Genomic DNA, 25,349 nt, shown 5'->3' on the forward strand with positions numbered 1-25,349 from the left:
CAGCGGAGCACATAGCTCTGACAATGGAGCCTGTATGTCAAAAAGCCTGTCAAGGACATTGAGTCCCAACAGCTCAAAAAGTGACGTCCTCTCCACTGCCCAAGATGGGCAAAACAGCAGCGTGTGCATCGCCGTATCCGCAGTCGTATGATAATGCGCAAATCGGTGACATGTACGTTGTATCTCAAAAAGGTAGGCCTCAAAGTACTCATGGCCCGTCAAAATCTGAGTCATGCAGATTGATATGAATACACTGAAAATAAAGAATGAGTTCCTTCATCGCCCATTCTCTTGAGAATGCAATCATATTTTCTTCGTCTTTTCGATTTTAACACTATCTTTGATATAGAGATGGAAGTTTTTTTGGTTGATTTCTTAAATCATCGTATTATTGATTATTTTGGAAGCTCACTGCCGTAAGTGTCCAATACTTTTGTTCCAAGAGGGAAGTGCCTTAAGGATTGTAGCGCAAAAATCGAAAATGCTTGGAAATAGTAGCGCATAAATCAGAGAATTATTTTGCATAGTCAGAGTATTTAATTTTGCAAATTTCCCGACCGGATTGTTCCACTCGATAATTCGAAGAAGAAGCATTTGCAAATACTGCACATCGATTTCAGTGGTGGGCATTGGATTGCTTGTCATTACGACACAAAAATTGTTATTATATATGATTCTCATGAAAGTAGCCGTAATGCTAATATACAAAATTTGAATGGAGAAATTCGAGTTTTTGTGGACAGATTATTTTCCTTTCATGACTTTCAGAATAATCCAATAATATTTCCTGAAGTTCAGTCGCAAGACGACGGATATAATTGTGGTCCTATGGTTACGATTGTTACATCGATTTTGTTCGGCATAAATCCTTGCATCGTGACGTATGATCGATCTTTGCTAAGACCTCATTTGTCCACAATGTTTGCAAGACAAACAATAACTCATTCTCCGTACCTCTATAATCTAACCGCTCCATTAATGCTATTGCCGTTGAAGATATTGAAAAGACGAGAGGCGGATGCACTGAGAAAAAGACTTGCACGTAGCAAGGAAACTAAAGAACAGCGTTCGAAACGAATAAAAAAAAAATGCTTTTTCTCACAGAGAAAAATATGAGAGATCGCCAACAAAAATATTCCGATTTAAAGAAATTATACAACAAAAAGTGCAACGTAAAACATGGCGAGAAGTACAAAGTCTATCATACAAAGATGGAAGACGATCAAGAGATTGAAGGAAAAATTCAATTGTTCAGTCTTGGCAAAAGTGTTTCAACTTTCCAAAACACTCAGACTTATATATTCGACTGTCAACGAAAATTAATAAACCGCCGGTAATGTGCTCGATTGGAAGTCAATATGTTCAAGTGGTGCGTAATAGCAAAAAAATCATCAGTGCAGCAAGAAAAGTGTTTTCGTATTTGAAGAATGCTGCTGAAGCTGCGCTATTGCAATTCAATGAATATAAGACTTTGAAATATTCATTCGATCGAATTAGAGCTCTTTGTGGTTCATTCAAACATACTTCGTTTTTTGAAGCGTACTTTTATGAAACTGCTTATGAGCAAAGGAAAAAGTTTGAGCAATCACTTATAACGGGACAATGCTCTCCTCACGCAGTGATTAATGTTTTGCCGTTAATGGATAACAATGGTAAAAAAATAAAATGTGGCACTATGATGAGAATAAATGTTACATAAGTGATATTTCCATGGAAAAGTTTGTTGAACTTTTGGAACAGTTCGATGAAGGTACTTTGAAGAATGCTAAATGGCTCGGCTCAGAAATTGTTCCGTTTCACATGCGAGTACCATTAAGACATCCTCCGGAATGCTAAGCAAATCCTAATCTGTACAAGTCAAACATTGCAACGATAAGCACTTTATTGCCTCATTTTCCTTACATGAAGAATATTCGAAAAAATGTCTGCAAATTGATAGGCAATTATAAAAAGTTGTTTTCAGCTTTGAGATTCGTCAATATGGATAAATTGCTTGAAATTTCCAATGATTTAAAGAATAAAGCAAGATGTTATCCAAGAAATTTAACGGATGTTAGTTTGAATGAAGAAAAGATTTTCTCGCAAAACAAAACGTTTAAAATTATGAAAGGTTATGAAAAAGCGATTGTTGGATCTATCATGTCTCCCTTGTATCTCATGCAAAAAATTATGTGTAAGCAGAGACATTCTAAGCTTGAGAAGTTGAGGAAAACAGTGGATGGAGAATTTTTGAAAAGATCTGATGGCTTACGTAACAGAACATAATACCGATACTAGATTCATTTGTAAGCTTTGTTTGAACAAATTTCACAGAGGCGTGTTGCCTCCTGCTTGCATTTTGAATAATCTTGCCGTGAAACCATTACCAAATGTTTTATCGGATTTCAATGATTACGAAAAAATGTTAATCAAGAGAGTGAGCAGCTTTCAAGTAAAGCAAATGATGGGTTATGTTTCAAACATATGCCTCACAGACAAATGATCCGCAAAGTAAAAGGTAGAACATTTTATTTGCCTCTGCCTTTACAAGAACCATTAGATAAGATATGTCCTCCGGAAGATTTTATAAATTTGAATCACGAGTTGCACATCCTCGTTCGAGATATACCCAAAAAGTCTAAAGTCATTTGGAAAAATTTGGTGGATATTAATAAAGTGTATAAAGCTTTATAATGCTTGAAAGATCATAATCCTCATTACTCGGAAATTCGTCTTCCAGCTGTCGTCTGACGATCTTATAAATGATAAGTTGCAAGAAACAGAATATCGGATCGTCGATGAAGCAACAGTGATGAAATAATCGAGGTGTTTGAGAACACTGTGCAACAAAGATAATAATGAGCCGTTAAAAGATAATGATTAAGCCGTTTTAAAACATAAGGCTTTCCTCAAATCTTTCCGCAAATCACTAAAGATTTGGGTATTAATGATCAGTATACAATATATTCAATGCACGTGAAAAGAATCGATAACAAATCTGCATTCAAGGTTTATCGAATATTGAAAATTGAAGATGTTCCAATGGATAATTGTTATAAATATCTAGATGTCATGTGTTTCCCTGATTTATATCCCGAGGGTGTCAATGAACAACGGGAAGATAGAAATTTTGCATTGCCGGATTATTTATTTGTCAGAACACGATTGATGTCGAAACACAGTAGATTCAAGTTAAATCTAGAATATCTGTTCTTTCTTCTCAATGATAACTATCGAAAAATGGTATCTATTATACGAGGGCAAGGTGAAAAGTAACCGACCTCAACAAACATGAACATGAACGTAGTTTTCAGTTAAGTACCAAGTGTTATATATCAAATTACTCGCATTGAAAATATCTATAATTTCTCCTTTGACCACTTTGCTAAACAATTCACAACTAAAAAGTTATAGCCAAAAAAACCATAAGAAGAAAAAAAGCAAAAAACGAAAATTTAAGAAAAAAAGTACTTGTTGAAGATGCCGCCATCAAAGTCAAACTTCTTTTCGGTATATATTCAAGTGTTATATATCATATTGCTCACATTAAAGGCGGCTACAATTTCTGCCTTAATCATTTTTCTCCACAGGTTAGCATAGGCTCGGTAGGCTTATAAGTTGCTGCGGCAGATTTGAAAAAAAGCGCTAACATATTTTTGACTCTAACTTTTTAGCTATGAATTGTTCAGAAAAGTGGTCAAAGTATAAATTATAGATATTTTTAATACGAGTAATTTGATATATAACACTTGGTACTTAACTAAAAACTTTGTACATAGTTCATGTTTTCATGTTGAGGTCGGTTACTTTTCACCTTGCCCTCGTATTCTGGATGCTAACTCACGAGAGAGATACATTGTTGTAGATACTTGAATGAATTGAAAAACGAACAATTGGAATCGAATTGAATGATTATTTTTGCAAAACTGAGAAATACGATTCAATTTTGGCGACAACCGTCCAATAATGTCAAATGCATGACACTGCATTATAATCCGGCGACGTGGTTTTAAACATTGAGTCCTAATGAATAGACATAGTCCGATTTGGGAATATTTATGAGACATGAATCCTGACAAATAGAAGTAGAGCATTAGCGAATTAATCGCCTGTAAGTACATCTAGATTCATGTGTATAAAATTTAAAGCCATGATTGATTTTATTTGTACGTCTGATAACACAATAGGAGAGGTCATTCACTATTTCTGGCGACTAGAATATCAAAGTAGTAGTATCCAACACGTGCATTGTATGATTTGGATAAAAGATGCTCCAGTGCTAGGAAAATCGCCGGATGAAGAAGTTGCATTTATTCGAAAATACGTAACGAAATTCTGATGAGATGAAAACGTTTCGCCAACGTTGTACGAAACGTTATAAGTGATCATAATCATAAACATAACTCATATTGCATGCGATATTGTACGAAAAAAACCGAAACGAATATTTACAGAAAATGTCGGTTCGATTTTCTTCGGCCAGTTACTGACAATTTCGTTTTAAAAGACATTATCACTTCAATAGTGGGTAGAAAAAGTTTACGCAGTAAGAGCAGATTGTACGATCTTCCTCGCAAGAAGTCAGAAAGGTTTATCAATGATTATAATCCGGCTATCAAATTAGCCTGGGAGGGGAATATGGAGATACAATTTGTTAGAGAAAAATCATAGTTTTTAAACTCGTACTTAACAAAATATATGACAAAGTCGGAGAAATGCAATATAGATTTTGCTATGATAGATTCTAATAAGCCCTTGGCATCGAAACTGTGGAATTTTGCGATGCGTTCATTAAATGGCAGAGAGAATGCGATGCTTTAGAAACTGCGGATGCATTGCTAGGGAATTCCTTGTATGATACAGACAGTGATACCATCGTCAAATGGATTGACGTTAATGAGATGAGAAACAAAAAAGTTAAAACATTTAATGAAATTAAAGTTCTCGATAAAAATTCTACAAATATTTATTGTCCGTTGCTCATTGATGATTATTATCGAAGTAGACCCAAGGAATTAGAATCATTGAATTTGTACAATTTTATCAGATTTTGGAAAATTACGAGACAGATGCCAAAAAATGACGAAGTCGAATGTTATATACTTGTATCGGGTTTATTTTTAAAAAAACGAAAAAGGTATTACTTAATTAACTATTATCGAATTAATGTTTACTGAACCCGGAAAATACTTTTACTCGCTGCTTTAAACCGTGGAGAGATTTAAGTAAAATCAAAGGTGCATACGAGACTTACATGAATGCCTTTAAGAATTTAGCGTCTGCTTTGATGAAGGCGATGAAATATCACGAAAAGCTCGAAAAAATACAATCAGCTTTTGAGCGCTGAATTAATCGAGAAGCGCGAAAATGATCTAAAAATAGCAGATAGAGACAAATTCGATGACAATGAATTGGATTGCAATAGAAGCTGACGACGCGATAGAAGATCTGATAGATTTTGATAAGATTGACGCCCCGATTGATTTATCGCAAATGATGTCGCGATTGAATGAAGATCAGAAAAGAATCTTGGATAGAGTATGTCAAATTTTACAAAATAAAAATCAGATTCTGCGACTATAAGTAGAGTAGTACAGGAAAAAGTTTTCTTATTGAAACGATTAAACGTTGGATCAGAATACATTTTAAAAAAGCGACTACCATATCTGCTCCCACGGGTATCGCAGCATTCAATACAGCTTGACGATAGAATGTTTCAGCTACCCGTCATGAATCTACGGCAAAATATACGCAAGTGTCAGACATGATTTTGAAAACTTTGAGAGACAAATTAAAGACTGTCGAATTATTTATAATCGATGAAGTATCCATAATTTTGAATGTGACATTTATGTTTATCAATCTACGATTATGTGAAATCTTTGATACGATAAATAGAGATAATTTCTTTGACAAAAAATACATTCTGTTTGGAGACTTGCTGCAGTTTCCCCTTGTAAAAGAACAATCTCCATTCGTGAAAATGTCTCGATCAGAAATTCACTTTCAAATATTTAAGTACCATGGGATCTGATTTATGGAGATTGTTCGATTACGGTGAACTCTTGATTAATATGCGATGAAGATACGACAACACATATCGTGTTATACTTTCTAAAATACGAATAGATTTGGTAACGGATTCTGATATCAATGTTCTTCAGTCGAGAAAAATCCATTTCAAAGAAAATAGTTGCGACGAAAGATTGAATGAACTTTGCACTTATATGAATCATTTACCGATTGATACAATATATTTATTACCCACGTGTTATTTGTGCAAGGTTTTGAACACGGCAATGCTCGATAAAATTGACGATGATGAAATTGACGATACTGATAGTAGAAAATGATGTCGATTGTGTTCCAGCAATGAAAAAAAGAGTGAACAAAATTTTGGAAGACAAAGATGACATAGTTTCGGAAACAGTTGGCATTGAAAGAGTAATAGCGATTAAAATTGGCGCTAAAGTGATGATTTGACGAAACATTGATAACTTTGGAACTTATCAATGAAACGTAGGCAATGTAGTTGCAGTTAATCGCAATGGAACGTAAGCAATGTAGTTGCAGTTAATCGCAACTGTTGAAATCGTATTGATTTCATTAAAATAGTTATTTCGGATAACAAAGAAATCACAATAACAAAAGTTAATAGATATTAAATTCGAAGTATTTCTAAATGGTGATACATCGGAAACAATTTCCATTGTCTCTCAGTTATGGAATAACTACATACAAAAGTCAAGGAATTACGTGTAAAAATGCAATAATGGATTTAGGAGTGTGTTCAGTGGTCAAGCCTATGTAGATTTGTAAACACATTGGAAGGCCTACATTGGATAAATTTTAATCCGGCATCCGTTAAAGCAAACTCGAAAGCCATTGTAGAATATAATCGACTGAGATCTGTGTTCACAGCTCAGCTACCACAAATCCATTCATCCGAGAAAAAGGCTGTGAAAATTCACGGACTGTCGATGAGCTATACCTAATATCATTGATGACGTGTAGAATTATGGTTGCGAGGAACCAAAAGTATAGTTACATGGAAAATATACGGTTTCTGTAATGACGATCATGTTTCGTGTTACGCTAATGTAATATTGCAATGTGCGTTTCATTGCATACGTATCAGGCAACAAATACCGAAAAATAAAGTATCAAACGCATTGATTGATGCTATCTATGCGTATGCTGAGAATAAGTGTTGCAATATTCTAGCAATTAGAAGATCTATCGGAGAACGCTTCGAAGAACGAATACAACAAGATGTTTCGAAATTTTTCACGATTCTAATGTCGATGTATTCCAAAATTAATGATGTATTAGAATTTGAATTGAAGGACGTAACATCTTGTTCAAATGCCAAATGTAATTACAATGTAATTATGCTGGAAAAGAGTTGTTTGCTAATATTACCTATACAGTCGACATTAAAAAGGAAAAAAGGTGTCACTCTACAAACTTTGATTGATTTAGAATTTTCGAAATGGGAAACGATATGGTAAATGACAATTGTAACGAATGTAAGAGTACCGTTCTGAAAAAAAAACCATACTCGAATTGACTTTATCCGTTTTAATAATACAGCTCATTTATACACTTTTCTAAACGATGCTTCTAAAAAAATTATCGACAATCGGATTATCGCCATACCGACGCGTACTGTCACAATTAATAAAAAAAAGTACAAGATAATAAGCGCTATATTTCACGAGAGCGAAGAAATGAATCGTGGTCACTACACGTGTATGTTGAGAGCAGACAAAAAGTCGGAATGGTGTTACTTTAATGACTTACAAGTTATCAAGAAAAAATGGCCCAAAGAAGCACAAGGGATATACATGTTGTTCTTCGAGCAGATTAAGTAAGTTTGAAAATAACTTTTACATATAACTTTCTTGAAATAGAACAGAATTTTTCTGTACATTTACGTGAACAGATTTCTGCGAGGCCGTCATGTGCAAGAAAGAGCGAGCCGAGTGGAAGCGTCAGGCCCTGAAGAGGCTCTTTTATCTCGGGTCTGTCTGGGATTTAATGACAACCATGTATAAAAATATATAATATACATATTTAAGATAAGTATTTAAAATAATATAGGATAGTATTCTAGCTTTAAGTAGTATACCGAATCATGGAGGTGTGAGTGTATACTCCACGACTTGGGTACACCCTGAGGAAATGTCGGGTAGGCAGTTCCGAGATGTGCCCAATGTGGTCTTGCGGAGATGCTGAATAGGAGTTTTTTTTAGCAGGTAGGCGATGATGTCCGCTATCTTTTTTTATAGGAGGGATGCAGACTTATCGAATCTTGCACAATCAGGAAACCGGTGTCTTCCTCTCATCCGGTTAGGTTCTCCTTCGGGAGCATTCAGGATGAGGGGCTATGAGAAGATTTTTCTCCTCCTCGTTAAGTAAACAAAAACTATGTTCATACAATATTAAAAATTCATTTTGTTGCAATCGAAATAAATATTATTGTGTTCGGAGAGACGAAGAAAATATGGTTGCATCCTCATAGAGAATGGGCGATGGAGAGGCCATTCTTTATTTTTTATTCTTAAAATAAAGAATGGCCTCTCCATATGAATATAACTTTATATTCATAGAATATTAAAAATTCATTCTGTTGCAATTAAAATAAATATGTAATGTATGGTCAATATTTATTATAATTATAAGTTAGTTATATACTATTAAATATAATATATATGCATATGATATTTATATGTATATACCATATGTTTCAATTTTTTCTAATTGTATGAATTGCATGACATGTACTTTGCATGAATTGTAGTTTATAGAAGGTTATGTGATAAGAATCGAAAATATATACATTTGTGATGCTTGCATTATCATTTAAATTTTTAAAAGTTGAAATTTTTGAAGATATACTTAATATATATTCACTTTGAACTGGCACCTTTATTATCATCATATCAGATAATATATCAGTTACTTGTCATGGTAATATATCATCAGATAATCATTTAAATTTTTAAAAGTTTAAATTTTTGAGGATACATTTTATATGTATGTTCACTTTGAACTGGCACTTTTAATAATAATACATCAGTTACTTGTCATGGTAATATATAACCATTTAAATTTTTAAAGATTTATATTTTTGATATACATTTCTTTTCTAGCCTCCCGAACATTTTCGTGTAAAGAAATGTCAACTTACAATTTTTGCATGAGAAAACTCTTATTCTATTGGACTACATAGCTTGGCGTAGATAGGCATAGTTATTTCTGTGCCCAACTATTCGATTGTTGAGTGTGATTCTGCGTAGAAAGAATGGCATACTTTGTCCGGATATTTACGAAAAAATGACAAACAGTTTAAAGGAACTCGGCATAGAAGCGCGTAGTTCAGCATGTAATGATCATTAGTTGCGTGTACTTTGCCGTACTTTCTGTGCCTAACTACGTCCAAGCACGCTATTTTACATTTTTCATAGAAAAACATAGTTAGACATAATTATTTCTGTACTCAACTATCAGACTGTAGAGTGTAATTTCACGTTAAAAAGCATAGAATAGCATACTTTCTTGAAATACTACAAAAGAATAAAAATTAATTTAGCATAGTTTGATATAGAAACGCGTACTTCAGATAGTAATGGTTATTAGTTACGTGTACTTTCTATGCCTAATTAGTTCTAAGTACGCTATTTTACATCTTTCGCGTAGCTTGTTGTAGTTAATTCTATGTGTAACAACGCAATTCTACGCTACAAAAGTAGAATGGCGTACTTTTTGACATACTTTGGCATAGAAATTTTTTCGCCAGGGAGGCTTTCTATATATATGGCTTTCTAATAAGCCATTAGTCACCATTTATATATCACTTGTGGCAAATTAGAATCATAAGTCATAATTATCTTAAGGAATTTGAATCTATAATAAATCGTATTTGATCGTTGCATCATAACATTTCAGTCAATTAGAAAGATTGCAGTTCTCATGATGGATGACGAGACTATATATGTTTACATGTTCTATGTTCATATTGCTTATCTCGTGTAATATTTTGAAATGTTTTGTACTTTTATTCAACGGGACTAGGCATTTTGGCGCCCGAGGCAAAATGACAAAATGTGTCCTTTTGTAAAAAAGATTTTTTTATGACATGTGAAATATAATAAGAAATAATATTAATTAATAGTTGTTCGAGATACGGCCAACATGTACATAATTTCCATATTTGGCGTTCGTGCGACATACGGATCGAAAGCTTCTAGAAGGATCTCAAGCGTCCTTAGAAGTTTCCAAAACATAAACTCGGCTATCACCTCGTCGATAAAATCAAAAAACAACAAGCTAAGCCGCACGTCGCACGTACGCAAATTTCAATCGCTATAACGGCGAACCAATTCGGATCGCGTGACGCAAAACGCATAATATGAGTTCATCCCAATCAAGAATCCAGATTTAACGGGCGCGCATGGCAATAGCGTGCCGCTTGGCCGTTGCGCTCGAAATCGCCAATCGCCACCCGACACAGAGGATCATCTCAAAATTTTCAATGTGTAAAAATCTCATAGGCGAATGCAAAGGGAAGCCTTTGTTCTCAAAAGAGCATAAAAGGCAAAACCGAAAAGCTATAACTCTCTTAGTTTTTTCCGCCGTTCTGAGTCAACGTATCGCTATCAGTGCACCGCCAAGGAGACGCTCCGCTGCTAGAAAACCGCCGCGTTTGATTCGCAAAGAAAACCGCCGAGTTTGATTCGCAAAGAATATTATTAGATTGAAGCGAAATACAACTAAACGCCGTATCACTTTAAAATTTCACGTCAACGCTTCCGCTCTGACTCGCTCTCGAACAATAGTATATATATATATATATATATATATACATATATATATATATATGTATATATATATATATATATATATACATTAATTAATAGTAATTAATAGTATACATTAATATTAATTTAATTTAATCACGTGTACAGGAGAGAAATTATATGTTATAATCGTATAAATTTACATGTATATTACATGTATATTACAAATAAAATATACATAGTTGCTGAAATCACAATTAAAAGAAATTTGACGATAACCGGGCAATAGGAATCAGGCGCGGTAGTCGCCGGCTTCCCTTAAGGATTATTTTGTTTAAAACGTTTTTTTTAAACAAATGTTTAAAACATGTTTTAAACATTAGATTAATTTAAACATGTTTTTTTTAAATAATTTAAAACAAAATGTTTAAAACGTTATTTTTTTAATATGTATTTTTAATACTATTTAATAGAGGAGAAGGTGAACTCCAGTTACATTTTATACGATAACTTGGTTAATAATAGTTAAGTTTAAAACTTGACAATTACATTCATTAAAATGTTATTTACAGAAGTTTACTTGTCTCTTACAGAAAAACTGCAAGAGACAATTGTTAATTTTCTTTTCATAAAGCTCTAAGAATATTTAAAGAATTTTTTTCAGAATTTTTTAATATCGTATTTTCTTATATTGATAAAAATGAGAAAATGTAGTACTACAAAGTTGATAAATGTTTATGAAATGTGTATATCATATTCAAAGTGTTTTAGTAAATATATACACTTATAGGTCAATGAACACGTTGACTAACAGCAAGTTACAATAAGTATATATTTTTATTAAAATGAATACTCTGATTGTGACATAGATATATCTTCGAATGCAAATATATATTTGAAATACGAGGTCAATAAGTTCTTAGAAAATCTGTCAGAGCACTCGCAGTGTCATGTCACATTACCTTTTAACAAGTAGCATCTTTCAGCTGATTACTGTCAAATTTTGAGCGGAATTCATCGCGTAGTTTCATTTTTGTAGACGATTAAAATGAACAACTTTTGTATTTTTTGCAAAATGAAAAAAAACGAGTTTCGTGCAATGATCAAACATCTACATATGAAAGGTTTAACACCGAAAGAAATCAAAGCCAAATTGGATAATGTTCATGGCACATCTGCACCAGCGTTTGCAACTGTATACAATTGGGTGAATGAATTTAAACGTGGTCGTACATTCACATGTGATGCATCTCGTTCGGGACGTTCAATTGAGGCTGCCAGAAATCATTAATAAAGTCCACGATTGTTTTGACTGATCGACGAGTGAAAGTGCGCGAACTTATTGATCAATGCCACAGGCATATCACATGGCACAGTGATTTCAATTTTGCACGAACAATGGGTATGAAAAAGCTATCAGCAAGGGTCGCGTTTGCTCACTACCATAAGCGCAACCGTGTGACGATTTCAAAACAATGTTTGGAGATGTTTCAACGTAATCCAGATGAATTTTTTTATGTCGATTCATTACTGTGAATCCATTACTTCACACTCGAGACGAAGGAATCAAACAAAACAATGGATTTCATCGAGTGAACCAACTTCGAAGAAGGTAAAGATCATGAAGTCGACCGGAAAGATAATGGTCACAGTTTTTTGAGACGCGGTATAATTCGATTACCTTCTGTCAAAGCAAACGATTAATGGCGATTACTACGCAGCCTTATTAGAGTTTCAACAACATTTTAAAGAAAAAACGTCCCCATTTGGCGAAGAAGAAAGTGCTCTTCCATCAAGACAATGCACGGGTTCACACGTGGTCGCTATGAATTGCTTCCCCATCCAGCATATTCGCCAGATTTAGCCTCCTGCGACTATTTACTGTTTCCAAACCTGAAGAAATGATTCGGAGGAAAGAGATTCACCACCAGAGAGCAACTCATCGCCAAAACAGAGGCTTATTTTGAAGGGTAATATAAATTATATTATTCGGACGGCTTGAAAAAGTTGGAGAATCGTTGGATCAAGTGTATCGAGCTGAAAGGAGACTATGTTGTGAAATAAAAATGAATCGATCAAAAAAAATTTTACTATGTTTTTCTAAAAACTTATTGACTTGCCCTACATGTATACACATGTAATGTAATAGCACTTTTTCCTTTGTTCGCAATCCCATTTGAACTTAGGATGTAATATGTATTGTCAATACATAAATACACTGGACATACATATGTAGCTATTCCATCTCTTTTTATTATGTGTAATGAGCCTTTTACAATAATAAGCCATAAACCAGTCATAAATTAGAAGTCAGACGCTAAAAATTGACGACTGTGATTGGTCAATTTTTAGCTTCTGACTTCTGATTTATGACTAATGGCTTATTATAAAAGGCCCATAATAAGAAGAGACAGTAGTTACTCATACTTAGATATTCATGCAGATATAATATACACATATTAGAGAATATTAGAATTATATTTTATGTACACTATGATGTACGCACATTACAAAACATAAAATATATTTCTAATTCATATTCACATGCATGCGTAGCTACTTCGTCTCTTTTTTTTATGTATAACAAAAGGTGTACTGATGTCCTCTTTTTTCTACGTTTAATAAAAAGAAATATGCTTTTTATGGTCAAATATACAAATATTAGTGATCTATCTATGCTTTTATATTTCTAATATCAGAATATACATACAACTAACATAAATTAATGCTAATGAGAGTCAAACGCAGATGATTAGACGTAACATCTTACAAAAAATAATCAAATTACGAATCCTCTGATAAATGATATCTTCTTTACTTTGTACATTTCAACTCACTTTTAAGTCCTCTTCAGCAATACAGATATATTACGAAAAGCTCACAAATACAAAAAAATTGTCACTCGCAAATTGCCAGAGATGAAGTGATGTAAAATTTTAGTAGATATAGAGCGTGCCAAGAAGGATTTGATACATAATTGATACATAATTGATTTTAAAATTACATTTATACAAATCTATCTACTAAAATTTTACATCACTTCATCTTTGGCAATTTGTGAGTAACACAATCTTTTTGGATATGTGAGTTTTTCGTTATATATCTTAGCCTTAATTTATGTTAGTTATATAGATTATAATTTATGTTAGTTAGATAGTATATTTTATAGATTTAAAGTCCCCTATATAATAAATGTTTTTTTTTCAATATTAGATTATTACAGGTATATGTATTATAATATGTGAATATCTACACAAATTAGAGCTAGAAGTAATTTATACTGAGGTATTCATGCAGATATTTCCTATATTTATTTATACAAAACATTGCAATTAAATTTTATGTGTGCATATAGACACATTATATTATATATGTATACAATTTTAATATTGCATATTTAAATATAGGGAATGCATAAATAGCTTAGCATTAATAACTTCTATCTGTAACGTGTGTTTATTGACACTTTATAGTATACATATATACTACAATATTGTATAATATTGCCTATATGTGTATTATATTTAAGTACTCACACCACTAATATCTGTATATTTTAATATAAATAACTTCTACATCTTTTCATTAAATGTAGCAAAAAATGGAGTAGCTACATATATTATATACGTAATATATCGATGTATAACTAATATATGTTACATGTTACATTCATAAATACGAATTACAATTACATTTTATGTGTATTATAATGTATGTACACACACAATGACATAAAATATTATATTATTGCAAATAGGCATGTTAGTGAATTAATGATATATATGATATTAAAATTATATTTTGGGTATATTATTGTGTGTATGTACATTATAATACATATAAAATATAATTATAATTTATATTCACTAATAATGTTTTTTCTTTATATGTTACAACAATGTTAGAATTATAAATGTTATGTTTGTGCGATGTGAATACACACATTATACAATGTATGTACATAAAATTCTAATATTGCGTATAAACAGATAATCTGCACGATTATTTCAACATGAGTAACTTTTATCTGTTTATATAATGCGTGCATGTATGTGTGTATGTATTCACATAGTATAATATACAATACATACAATTTTTATATTGAATATATAAGTCGATATGTTAATAATGTAAGTACTATAAGTGTCTATCTCTTTTTATTAGACAGAGCAAAAAGATTTACATTATGTATGTGCAATGTCGTCATTTATTGATAATATTGGGTCATCTAAAAACCGCGGATATTTTTTAGATGACTCAATATATTATTGTAACCTGAAATATGGCATTGGACGTATGGAAAAAGTGCTATTACGGCTTCGTATCGATATAATTATTAGTTAAAAATCTGTACTTACAGATCTGTATATTACAGATTTTTAGTACTAGTGGTATATATTGGAACGCGGCCTACATTGCATGTGTGCATAATACAACTGTATTTCTAAGGCCCGATTTCACAAATATAAGATTAACTTCAATTCCGATTTATTTTTTCTCTATTCTAAAATTGGACAATTTTCCAAAATAAAATAAATCTTACATTTGAAACCGAGTCTAATATACGTTTTCGTCCCTATTAAGATAATAATGTAGGAAACGGAATAAAAATATCGATAATTAATCGATCGAATTTCCTGCATGATCATGTTAACTCAGAGGGCGTAAGCATCTTATACATTGTAGAGAGTCTATAATCAGAGCCATACGAGAGATGACGTCATATTTTAGCGAAATTCTGCGAGAGAGAAAGAGATATACGATCTCAATCTATCCAACAGACTGTCAGTTTTAGGGTTAGGTGCAACAGCATTGGACAACATAGATACGTAAAGGTACATTAATAAAAATAAAATTAACGAAATTATTTTAGAAATATGGTTGGATGTACAATACCGTTTTAACAATTCATTAAAAAAAGGATATGTTATGAAAATAATTCCGAAAGACACAGAACGCCGAATGAATTGGTTAAAGAGTATAAATGGCAAATATAAAAATTGGACACCGTCAAAAAATTCATCTGTATGTGAGGTAAAGTAATTTATTCTTTATAAATAATGTATTTAAAATATTAAAATAAAAATGTAACATAAAATATACACAGGTTAATTATAATATCTAGTTAATTATAATAATATAGTATCTTGACACTAAGTATATGTACAGTCATCACATTGATTACGAATTTAATTCTTTCTCTTTTTGTTATAATCTTTTCAATTATATATCATTGCATTGTGAGTCAAATAATATGATAATTACGATATTTAATATATAATATTTTATGAAATGGTGTACATATATAATATTTTTCTGAATTTTTGATTTCTTTTACATTATTACAGATGCTCCTAAAATGTAGAAACAGAGAATGGATAATAAACTAGCGCATTTAATAGCGTAAATAATGTGCAATAAATAACGTTTTGTATAAAGTAATGTGCAATATTATAAAATGTACAATATTGCAATAGTACAAAATAAATGAAATTTTATGATAAATAATATATATAAAAGTTTTATTATTTTATATACAATATTTATTTATTATCATTTTTTAATTTGTCACAATTTTTGAGCACTTTTTAGCATGAATTCAAAATTTAGAAAATAAGGTGTTTAAAAAACTGGAGGGAATGGCAAAAACATGGCAGACCAATCACAAGTGACACCCGTATAGCGTCACTCTAATTGTAGGCTCTCTAATACATTGGAAATGAAAATCTGTAATATCGATCTTGATTGACTTCAGCTTTCGCTTCAGCATCCTCTTAAAGCAGAAAAATTGTTTTTAAAGCAGGCAATTTATTTTTAAAGCAAAGAATTCGTGTAATTTCGAAACAGATAATACTTTTTATAGCCTCACTTACATGTTCTCATATCTATCTCTATGCCATCGATGTGACAGATTTCCTAACCTGACTAGTCATCACTGTAACGGTTATATCTTATGCGGTGTTAATTAAGTTCATTCGACGCATTTTTGCATGAAATTAATGAATTTGGAAAATAAAATATTGCTCTTCTCCATTATGGAATATTTCATCTAAGAATTCCGTGTTTGTTTAATTAAATAATTCTTTTGATTTTTGATATATATATCTCAGACATTAATCTTTTGTTGTAATTGCGTTCAGTATCTAAGATGACCACTTCCTCCCAATAAAAATCATAGTCATATTGCAACCTATGTTCACTTATAACCAAAAGTGTGGATATGTTTCTACGAATATGGTTCTTGTGTTCTGAGATTCTAGTTTTCAGTTTTCTGCAATTCTGCCCAACATAAGTTGTATTACAATCGTTACAGCAAATTTTATAAACATTTTTTTTAGATGCCTTGGGAAGAGGATCTTTATGTGCTTTGATCATCCCCTCAAGCTTATTAACATTAAAAAAGAAAGATTAGAATCTAAATCTTTAGTAATGATTTTAAATTTATCAGAGATATTATTAATGTATGGTATAGTAAACCATAATTTCTTTATAACACTTTCCGATAAAATTTTTTTATCGATCATTATAGAATTTGTTTTTTTGTTGATCAAATTTTTTATTCTATTATTGATCGTATAAAAAACATCATATAAACTTCAGAGAGTAATCATTATTAAATAGAATACGTATTAACAATGAGTCCAAGATTTTTTTGGTGAAACATAGGGTGTGAAAAGCCCCGTCCATATACTCGATAATTGTGCCTCTCTTTTGATTTAGAGGGTGATGGGATGAGAAATTGAGATACCTTCCAGAAAAGGTGGGTTTCTAATACTAATCAAAAATAATTTTGTTGTTAGATGATGGTAGTGTCCAAACAATTAATTTTATCATTGCCTACTTTCAAAGTAAATTATAGTCTCGGGTGATAAGAGTTAAATTTATCCAATACATTCTGAATCATCATCGACGGACTGCTGTAACTATGTCGTCAAGATATCTAATATAAAAGAGTATCTCAAAATCAAATGTTTCAACACCATCCTTTCCAAATCTTATATAACCAGATCGGCAACCACTGGGGACAGGGGAGAGCCCATCGGTGTGTCAAATTTTTCTGTCGATATACACAGTCATCAAATTTAAAATAAGTTGAGTCTAATACAAGCCGCACTGCGTCGAGGAATTCATCTTTCGGTATGCTACAGTGCTTTGAGATAAAACTCCATCTCGAATAAATGCTCTCTACAATTAAATCAGTAGGTACATTGGTAAACAATGTAACCACATCAAGAAAAATTAAGTTGAAAAAAATTTTTTTACATGTTTATTATTCAATTTGTTTACCAAATCAAAATTATTGCTAATGTGGCTTGCGACTTTTGGAATGCTCTTGTATAACATTTTATGTAGAAAAACCGAAAAGTTATACAGAGAACTGTCCATAGAAGAGATAATGATTCTGAAGGGGCAGTGTGGTTTGTGAACGTAGGACGAGCATACACTAATGGTCCTGCAAATCCTGCAAATCACTAACATTTAAATTGCTACAGCTATTTGGAGTAATATATTCATGGTTTCTCCACCTGGTCAGCAGCTCTTTAAGTTTATTATAAATCTTATTAGTTGCATCTTTTTTAACTTTTTCATAAGTCTCAACATCTAGTAACATATTATTGATCTTTTCTGTATAAAAATTTTTATTAAGAGCTTCGGTAATGTTTCCCTTATCAGCCTTAGTAAAAATTATATTTGGATTGGTATAAATTCATTCAACTGTTTTTTTAAGAAAAGTTTAATGTCCGTGTTGTGATGAGGAGAAAAGCAAGATAATCTATTGATGATAGGAATAATTTCTGACAGTATTTTTAATATTAATAGAAAGTCTATTAATATTATTTTCAAAATTTTTTATAAATTCAATTTTTTAATGTAATGGGCAAGGAAAAATTCTCTCCTAGTTGTATCAAACATTTAATGTCATTAGGTATGTTAATCGATGAATAGGTTAAGGACCATTTATCTTTGACTGTATTCATTGAAGAGGAAGGTTGGTTCAAGAAATTGGTGGAATCAAGTGAAATTTCTCTCAATGTTGATAAAGTCGATGGATTAATCTGCAAAGGCTGTGCTAAAGAATATTTAACCGAAATATTATTTGAGAAATGGTTATTGTCGAACACGTTTCAAAAAATGATATTGTATGTTAATCGCGAAATATCGTATATGTTGGATTTCTTTAAGTTCATAATTTCTTTGTTTATGAAGTGATCAATCCATTTTCATATTGAATTTGTTAGATTCATTTTGGTAAAAAAAAATGTAGATTTTTCTGTTGTTTGAAGAAAAAAGAGTTACAGATGCTAGTAAGAAGATGGTTTTTTATGCTGCGTACAAGGTTCAAGATCATGAATTTCACATGGTTATTATATCTATATATGTTATTTAACTCCAAAATGTAACAATTTTTTGATGTACGAATTAGTCATATTCTTAAATTTCGACTGATTCTTATTGGTGTAAATTATGAAATAAATTTGAAATTTTGTTTAAATGTAATGGAACAATGTTATTTAAAGTATAAAATTTGATAAATTTGATGGGAAATATGTTTTTAAGATAAATATTTTTCCATCTACTCCAACAAATTGAATAACAAACATGTAGAAAAAATTTTTTCAGTTTAATTTCTCTTGATGTGGTTGCACAGTTTACCAACGTACTTACTGATTTAGTTGTGGAGACCATCTATTCAAGATAGAGTTTCATCTCGAACTATTGTAGCATACCGAAAGATGAATTCCTCGATGCAGTGCGACTTGTATTAGACTCGACTTATTTTAAATTTGATAACTGCGTATATCGACAGAAAAATTTGGCACACCGATGGATTCTCTCTGTCCCTGATGGTTGGCCAATCTGGTTATGTAATATTTGGAAAGGACGGTGCTGGAAACATTTGATTTTGAGATACTCTTTTATTTTAGATATGTTGACGACATAATTATGGCAATGGCGTCGATGATTCAGAACGTACTGGATAAATTTAATTCTTATCACCCGATACTACAATTTACTCTGGAAGTAGGCAATGATAAAATTAATTGTTTGGACACTACTATCATCAATTCTAACAACAAAATTATTTTTGATTGGTATCAGAAACCTATCTTTTCTGGAAGATATCTCAATTTCTTGTTCCAGCATTCTCTAAATCAAAAGAAAGGCACAATTATCGGGTTAGTGGATTTCATATTTCACATTCAAGATGGAGTTTCATCTCGAACCATTGTAGCATATCGAAAGATGAATATTTCACTTTTACTATATACATCGATGATATCTCCGACAAATTTAAAACCATTACTAAATATTTAGATTCCAATATTTCTTTTTTTAGTAGTTTTAATAAACTTGAGGAGATGATCAAAGTACATAAATATCCCCAAGGCATCTAAAAAAAATGTCTATAAATTCATAAAATTTGTTATAACAATATTTGTTATATATTAACAACTTCTTTGTAACCGAATCTACATGCGAATTTATGTTCGGATAACCGAATTTACATGCGAATTATATTCGTAGGATTACATCATTGTGAAGTAAGTCTTGGTTTACATTGATTAAATTTCTCACCTATAGCTCTACTTAGTTATGAATTTAATGTTTTTAGTCATTACTACTATCCAGCCGTGCAACTAATGAGAACGATTCTTTGGAGTAAGGGTTACTACACAATGATTACGACTGTTATAATGTCAATTTTTATAACTTCGTATGTTTTCGTCTATAAATTCATGAATAACTACTTATTATTGTCTTTTTGCTGAAGGTTAGAAGACTAGCCGAAACATGTGCAATTTTATTTTATTCATGTAAGATAAAATTTTTTCAAGGCAAATTACGCACCGACCTGTGCCAATTACCCGTTTTCGTTTATTTATTATTATAATCCATATTATATTTCATTTTTAATTGGATTCCTATATTTGATAATTTTTCTTAACTCAATGATGACCTTAAATAATTTTTTATTAACTTCAACAATTTTTATTAAAACTTCTTTCACACGAGTTACTGTTACCGGAATAGTTAAAAATATTCTTGTCTATTACTTTTAAGTTTGAATGTAATTTGATTATAAAGAATAATTATGAATCAGTTTTTAAACATGTAAAAAAACATATTTATATGTAAAAAGCTAGTTTTATACTAGGAAGTGTTGATATTGCGTGCTATTTTAAATTTAATGTTAATGTTAATAAATTGAAATATGTAGGAAATTATATTGCCATTTTTACGCCCCCTTCAAATTTTTTACATGAGGCAATTGCCTTTGTCATCACATCTTTGTCCCGGCTCTGCCTTTATTCTTTTGATAGATAAGTTTGTTATTTATTTTAAAGTGTATTAATCTAATTATTTCAGATATACGTATTACGTATTTCTTACTGTAATTCACTCAACAATTAATCTCAACAAACTGGATGAGCTCTATGTCATTCGTTTCTCCAAAAGTACAGATTCCATTTTAAATGCGATATTAAAATTACTTCGATCTCGATATTCTCGTAATAGGTCGTATCAAATTAGTTTTCTCGTTAAAAATGGCAGACACATATCACTTTTTGATTGGATAATCATAACGTAATCATAAGTTCTAAATCGGAAGAGATGGAATTTGGCCTTCTCCACTCATTGTCAGTTACTGACTACTGAATTATTAAGCTTTATGACGCACTACTAATTCGCTCACAACTAACTTTTGACTTCTGATTTATTACTAATGGCTTATTATGCAAGGAGGCCTAACACTTTAATATAATATCCGCGCGTATTGAAAAAATACCCGTGTTCAGCAGTAGGTATATTAGGGTATATTAGGTATATTAATCCTAACCCAGGTCTTCTGAGGACAGCTCGAGCCGCGAGGGATACTAGGCAAGGGGAAGGAGAACGCGGAGATATAGGCGAAGGAAAGCGGAGGAGTACTCATAAGCGAGGGGAGCGCCCAAAGAAATTATAATAAATTATATAAAATAAATCTTACCTCCTCCTCGTCTTCCTCCTCCTCCTCCTCCTCCATCTCCTCGTCCTCCATCTTCTCCTCCTCCTTCTCACTTACTCCTCAGCCTTCTCTTCCTCCTCCTCCTCCGCCTCCGCGAGGATGTGAAGAAGTTCAACCTCGTCGTGCAGGTGGAGGAACTCCATCATGAATGACGTATTCATCTGCATCAGTTGTTGAGATGTACTGGCTGATTGACTTACACAAGACATCTTCTTCCTCTTTCCCCTTCTCCTCCTCTTAATCATCGATGAGAATCCTCGTCTTCCTCCTCGCCTAGGATGACGTCCTCCTCCATGTAAACGTCCTCTTCGAGGGGATGTCCTCCTTCCCCTCAATTAATTTTTTTACACGGAGGTTCCTTGTAATTTTTCTTGTAGTTTTGTTTTTTTTTTTAGTTACACACAAATAATTACGTAAGCTGCTAAATGGCGGAATATTTTTTTGCAATTTATAAATTTAAAAAATCACTCGTAATATACTTTAATACACTGCTCTTCGTAAGTATTATACTCGCGCACGCGCAGACAAGACTCGCCACAACGACACTACTGTGGTTACTTTTTACGCGAGATCACAAGTTGCGAGGGATTGAGATTATTAGACCTTAATAACGAACCAATCAAATTCTACATACGCTCAATCGATAGCGTTCACTCAAATTATGCTATTATACCACTTGTCGCGCACGCAGACAAGACTCGGCAAAGACTGACGCCGTGAAGCATCTTTTCCATAGCTATGCTGCCTAGGATACGTTTTACTTTTGCACTGCACAGGAAACACTTATTGAAGAAATGAAACACTTAAGATCATAAATAAATGTTTGCAGCCTATAGAACTCCAGACACTATAAAAAAATGCGTAGGAAACAAGAACTTAGAAAAAGCACGTTAGAAAAAGAAAGAACGCGACAATAGAGTACAAGTACGACATCCTTTTTTTTTCCTTTATCTTTTTTTATGACTTAGTTTTCATAATATATTGTGTTTTTTTCCTTTTTCTTTTTTTTTTATCACGTCATGGCACAATAAAATAAAGTACATATATAGTGATGCGAACAAATTTTTTTTAATCTTATTACACTGGTGTTTCTCATTTTATTATATTTTTTTCGCGATTGGCAACGTTTGAATGTGATTGATGGCTCGGACATCGCTAGCAACGGTTTCTGACAAAAAGAGAATAAAGAAAGAAAGAATTTTTGATCACTATTCGCTTTTTAGCAGAGAATAAAATGCATTATCACTAGTCACTCTAAATGCCTTATAAACTTATATTTTGATGGCGTTGATAACGTTGATGACGAACATGTTGGTGACTTTGATGCTTTTTCGCCAAGACCCCATATCTCACTTTTTTTTTCGATATTGATGGACTTGATGGACTTGGCGGACTTGGCGACAAGGAACAGTATCCCTTGCGCTCGACCGATTTTCGACATATATATTCTTTTACTCGATCCATGTCTTATCGCTCGTAACTAAAATTTGCGATTAAATGAAAAAAGCTTAGTACACTGTTCATATACTGTCAGATTTGTGACATGTCACGACGTGTTAAGAGAAGCGCCGATGTTTCGGCTGCTAAACTAAAAACTTTTCTGCAGTAAATATGGAAGGCAGAAAGTGTTCCCACAAAAGCGAGTACTCCAAGTCGAACACACTCCTTTTTTATCGTCCATTTCTCTTTTATTACTTGAATATACGTTCTTTCGTCTAAATAGTATTTACTTAAATCTTACGATCGACAATCTAAAAAATTAAAAGCTATGCTTTGCGATCCAACTATTATTTTATTACTTCCTGTTATTAACGAGAAAACGCCCTTCAACTTGCTTTTACGTGTTTGGAAATATGAGTTTTTATCTACACATGATGCCTGATTCACATTTAGATTTTGTATACTAAACCCCATAGTGTTTAAATAGAATATTCTCTACATGGTTTATAACTTTTGTCGTAAATTTTATTGCCGTGGATCAGACAATTCTGAGGATCTATGTTTTTTATGTTTCCAATATCGTTGGGAAGGTTTTTAATGATACGTCTCTTGAATATTGTCACGTTCGCCGATCGGTGACCATTAACGCTCGAATTTTATGTTCACGCTTTGTCCTAACGACTATTTTTGCCGAAATTCTCATAAAACGGAGAGTCCATTGGACATAACGAAATATATAATAGGTCATAAGTGCTCGACACCTCAATTGCCTTGAGAAACTATCGAATCGATTGCAATAAGAGCAGCATGAAAAGTATGGCTAATCGTGAAAATCGTACGAACGTCGAGGATATAGTCGACAAAGTCAAGAATATTGGAAACGCAGATCCGCGACAACTTGAGAATATTATAAACGAAGTATTTATAATATAAATGGAAGAAGACTTGGAAGTAGACTTGAGGAATTAATGAACGAAGATTCATCCGAAGAAGAAGTACTATCCGACGATACTGTTTTAGTAGTGACTCGAGCGAATATACGATACGGATCGTGTAAGAAAATTTGTCATCTCCGGAAATCCATGCATTGAATAGCCATATAAATACTGCATGATCCAGTGTTACTATACAACGGATGGTGCTTCAACTGTATATAGCATGCATGATCCGTTTAGCTGACATTGACGTTGTGGGAATGTATCTTATAAGGAAGCACAACATCAATTATATTGATGCGCTAGGTGGTCAGTCTTGCACAAATTGCAAAGTACCACTGTATACTGTATTTTCACGCAACAAATACTCAATCTGCACAAATTGAAAAACTATTGTGAATAGTATTGTGAACAGTATAGTGAATGAAATATGGAACTCGACGAGATAATAGAACGATGATGGAGAACCGTAGAAACAATGAAGACTATAATGATGATGTGCTGTATGTTCTCGATAATCCGCAAAAGAGACTTAGATGTGCGAATATTGCCGATGCAGTTCCTACACGATCAAGAAATAGGTATACGTGAAAAACATGAAATAGTTATCTGAGAGCCCGGTTCTGAATGGTCTTTACTCGCGCGATAGAAAGTATACAGTTACGAGAACGATGAGTATGAAAAAAGATTGATGGAATAGAAATGTCAATGTAATAAAGAACGATTATTACTGGACGAAGAAAATCGCAGATAAGAACCAGTGTTGGTGCATTAAAATTCCCGCAGGTAGTGAAAAGTGCGTCGAACTGCTGATTATTGACAATACATGGACGGAGTTTCGTGATTGCGATAAAAATCCTGCACTAGAACTGATTTTTGATAGATGTGACTATCAATGCTTTGAGTGTGAACAGTGCACTTTCGCAAACAAACATAATGACAAGATGCTAGAATGTTATGATTCTTCTAGATATATCGCGGTGCAACGTGTGTGAAAGAGTAACATGCAAATGCTCCGTAGAAGAATGCGACGTGATCCAAAGACTGAAAAAAGACATGGAAAACCACGAGCGAATGGAAAAACGCGAATTGGCCAGGTCGCTACTCTGGTGGAGTGTTTCGTGTGACTGCAACGATGCGACGAACAGTTCGAAGAACTTTATCGTGCTTTGTCCGCGCCTC

At 32.5% G+C, this 25,349-nt stretch overlaps 1 protein-coding gene and 3 long non-coding RNA genes across 7 annotated transcripts in view; 1 reads left to right on the forward strand and 3 right to left on the reverse strand.

Moving 5' to 3' along the window:
* LOC147908315 (uncharacterized) overlaps window positions 1-22,525 on the reverse strand; it is a 45,463-nt gene extending 22,938 nt beyond the window's left edge. Inside the window, exon 1 of the long non-coding RNA XR_015546485.1 lies at window positions 21,775-22,525. This is a non-coding gene — a long non-coding RNA (uncharacterized LOC147908315). The remainder of the gene's footprint in view (window positions 1-21,774) is intronic.
* The window catches only part of LOC105150662 (uncharacterized), a 202,638-nt gene that overhangs the window by 162,847 nt on the left and 14,442 nt on the right, over window positions 1-25,349 (reverse strand). The window lies entirely within an intron of this gene.
* LOC147908318 (uncharacterized) lies at window positions 10,950-21,007 on the forward strand. 2 transcript variants are annotated; one of them, XR_015546484.1, is made up of 3 exons: window positions 10,950-15,815; window positions 16,130-20,326; window positions 20,398-21,007. It is a non-coding gene; the product is annotated as an uncharacterized LOC147908318 (long non-coding RNA). The 2 variants fall into 2 exon arrangements; XR_015546483.1 differs by having other exon boundaries at window positions 16,130-19,630; window positions 19,709-21,007.
* On the reverse strand, window positions 15,812-16,738 carry LOC147908319 (uncharacterized). The gene is made up of 2 exons (XR_015546486.1): window positions 16,655-16,738; window positions 15,812-16,554 (listed from the first exon to the last, which is right to left on the reverse strand). It is a non-coding gene; the product is annotated as an uncharacterized LOC147908319 (long non-coding RNA).

Source organism: Acromyrmex echinatior, chromosome 10, assembly GCF_024713525.1.
Source record: "Acromyrmex echinatior isolate Ae372 chromosome 10, ASM2471352v2, whole genome shotgun sequence".
In the NCBI taxonomy this organism is placed as follows: Eukaryota; Metazoa; Arthropoda; class Insecta; order Hymenoptera; family Formicidae; genus Acromyrmex; species Acromyrmex echinatior.